Raw genomic sequence first — 3,683 nt, 5'->3', positions numbered from 1 at the left:
TTTGGGTCATATTAGTCAATTTAGATAGTGAGTCAATCAAGAAAAAAAATATACATGTGACTTGTTATTGTACATCAAAGGCAAATGTCCTAAGTTGCAGGTCGGCTTTGGTTAATTTAGTAGAGAATGACCCAAAATGCCCATCTTAGATATGTTTTTTTGGTGTAGATGGGAGGACTCTAATTCGAAATCTTTTACTTACACTATTTCCTTCAATACCACCCAACTCATTCTTCAAACCCTTCTTTATTTTAAATAGGGCAAATTCCACTTTACCCCATTATGGTTTAGCCTTTTTTTAACATAATCCCGTATGGTTTCAAAAGTTACACATAACTCCTTCATGGTTTAGATTAAAGTGTCAAAGTGACAGGAATGATCATTCATAACGGAGTCACCTAAAATGTCAAAAATACTCTTATGTAAAGTTAAAAATTATTTATTAACCAAGGGGGGTTATGTGTATATTTTGAAAACCATAAGGGGGTTATATAGTAAAGTATTAAATCATAAATGGATTATATGGTAAAATATAAAAATCATACGGGGTTAGTGTGTCATATATTTATAAAGGTAATTTCGACATTTTTAGAAGTTCCGTTACAAATGACTATTTCCATCATTTTGACACTTTAATCCAAACCATGAGGAGGTTATGTATAGTTTTTAAAAATATAGGGGGTTATGTAAAAAATACTAAATCATAGGGGGGTAAAATGTAATTTACCCTTTTAAATATTTGAGTGACCTTTTTGGTCAAAAATAAAAATCGATAACTAGATCGTGCTACTACTAATAGTTGAGTGATCATTCTCACGATTTACTCTAAATTTAATGGGGTTGTGTCTGAATCAAGTGGATTTGGCCAGATCCTATCCAATTAACATGCCTAGTCAAAACAAATAGAAAAAAAATGGAGAGCAAATGGCACCAAATGTCATCAAATTATCAAGTTGAAATGCTTTTGGTCACTTAAATTTTTTCTTTACCAAAAAGCATCACTTTAAATTGTAATTGTTTGTCATCTCATTCAATTTGGCATTAAAGATGAAAGAAAATTAGGTATATGAACTACGTGGGTAAGTTTCAAAAGTAGAATCATCAAACTGATCTAACGGTAAAATAATAAAAATAGTTATAGTATCAATATACTAGATTCAATGTCGAAAAAGATGGAGACGTTGCTTGGTGCAACACCTTTATGGGTTTGAGTTTGGATAATTGTTTGCATTTTCCTTTAAGAGTATGAAAGAGACAACAATGTAACAATCTAAATAGAGTCCGATAATAACATTTTTTAGCATAAGGTCGTATGATGGGGAATACCGACGACTTGAAAAGCCATGGTTGAGAAATCAAGAGAGAAATGATGTGCCCAATATTTTAAAAGAGCAAGCACAGAAGAGGGACTAAAACTTGCTAGTTGTGAATCACGAGAACCTGTTTTTGAAGAGATTTGGCTTTGAGATCTCATTTCCTTTGACGAAATCAACTCTATTGAGTAGTGGAGGCAATGATGGTGAGGCTATAGTCAATGACTCGGAGCCATCTTCAAGTTCCATTTCTTGTGTAATTGATGCTTACTCGTTGTTCTCCCCTTTGATAAGTAAGTACATTTTGGTGTACGATTGGTGTTGTTCAGACTTAGGTCCTGTTTGGCAAACAAATTTTTTGTCAAAATTTTCTCCTACAAATTTTTTAACATCTTTAGTTATGATAATATAAAAAAACTCTACAAAATTTTAAAAATACACATCTTACAATGCCTAAAATAACTCATTTGCCAAATGGGAATTTGCTAGTGATTGGTATTTGGTAATGGTACTTGTCATAGTTTTGGCCTTTGGTGTGATAGCATGGGTTAGGGAATTGTTCATAATTTGATTAAAGTCCCTAATTTTTGAAGTAATCATATTGACCCCAAATATTTTTTATCTATTAAAATTGCCCCACAAAGATTTTTTTAAGGCATTTCCCTTCAAAAATCTTGGTACATGTCATGTGCACGACCCTTCGTCTGTTAGAAACACCTAGGGCCTATTTGGAACTTGAGTTTTTACTCAAGTTTGTCTTATACTAGTTTTTTATCAAAAATTTAAGAAATTTTTTTACCTACACATTTCAAAATACCCAAAGTACAAAAAAAAATAAATTGCCTTCCCATTTTTTTCTTCTTCCTCCCCCACCCCAACCCACCACCACCACCGTCGCCGGTTCCCGTGCCGATCACCGTCTTCCGGTGCCAGTTTTTTTTTTTTCCCTTTCTCCCTTTCCCCCACCACCCTTCCCCTTCCCCTCTGGCCGATCTAGTCGCGAGACCAGATCGCATCGGGGTCATTTCTTTGTTCCCAATTTTCCCTCTCATTTCTCTCATTTCAATCTCCGCCGGGAAAAAGCCCTGAATCTCCGGTTATGTATAATATATTATATTATATATATACAGTATTATGTATATTATACAAATTGAAAATTATATATTATTTATTTATAAATTATATATTATGTAAATATTTATATAATGAAATATACAATAAATATTACAAATTGAAATATTATATAAACACCGTATTTATAATATTATAATATTTATAATTAATATTAATGTATATTATATATATTAAATATTTAATTATTAAATATTTATTTATACATATTATAAATATTTTATTTTATTTAAAAAATATTTGTATATATTTATATAAATATTATATATTATATAAATTATATAATATATAATATATATAATATATTATATATATTATACATTTAAATAAATGTACATTTATGCATAATATATATTAATGTATATTTATAATATACATTTATATTATGTATTGTATATAATATAATACATTTATACATTTATATTAATATACATAATATTAATTTTACATTTATACATAATATTAATACATTTATACATTTATATTAATTATATTAATACATTTATACATAATATTAAGATATATTTATAATATATTAATTTATACATTTATATAATATTCATTTATAATTTATACATTTATAATAATATACATTTATAAATATATTTATATTATGTGTTATATATAATATAATACATTTATATATTTTTATATAAATATATAAATATATTTATTTATAAATATTTATAAATGTATTATAAATGCATAAATGTATACAAATATAAAAATATAAAAATTATAAATTATAAAAATACTCAAAAATATGTTTTAAAAATACCTCTAAAAATAATCCAAAAAACATTTACAGTAAAAATCTTTCATATAGTTTTTGAAAAAAAACCCCAAAAACAACTAATCCAAACGGACTTGTATTTCAAAAACGAAATGCTACGATGCTATTTTTAAAAAACAACTCAAAAAACAGCTAATCCAAACGGAGCCAAAAGTTTTTCTATAATTTCTACAGTGATCTCCAGTAAAATTTTAGACAAACTTAAAAAAAACTCAGGTGCCAAACGGAGCCCTAAATTTGGATGGAATGACATAAAAATTACTGCTCTAAGAGTTAAGTGATATTTTTGGCTTAAAATAAGTTTAAGTAATCAAAAGCTATCAAAGTAAATAGTTTAGTGATATTTTGTACAATTTGCTAAAAAAAAAAAAAAGATGGAGATGCAGAAGCACTGGGAGTTACGAGGTCTGGCGCCTGATTTTGAACATGATACCCGAAGATCAAAA

This window comes from Coffea eugenioides, chromosome 5 (assembly GCF_003713205.1).
Source record: "Coffea eugenioides isolate CCC68of chromosome 5, Ceug_1.0, whole genome shotgun sequence".
NCBI classification, from domain to species: domain Eukaryota; kingdom Viridiplantae; phylum Streptophyta; class Magnoliopsida; order Gentianales; family Rubiaceae; genus Coffea; species Coffea eugenioides.
This window is presented reverse-complemented; position numbering follows the sequence as displayed.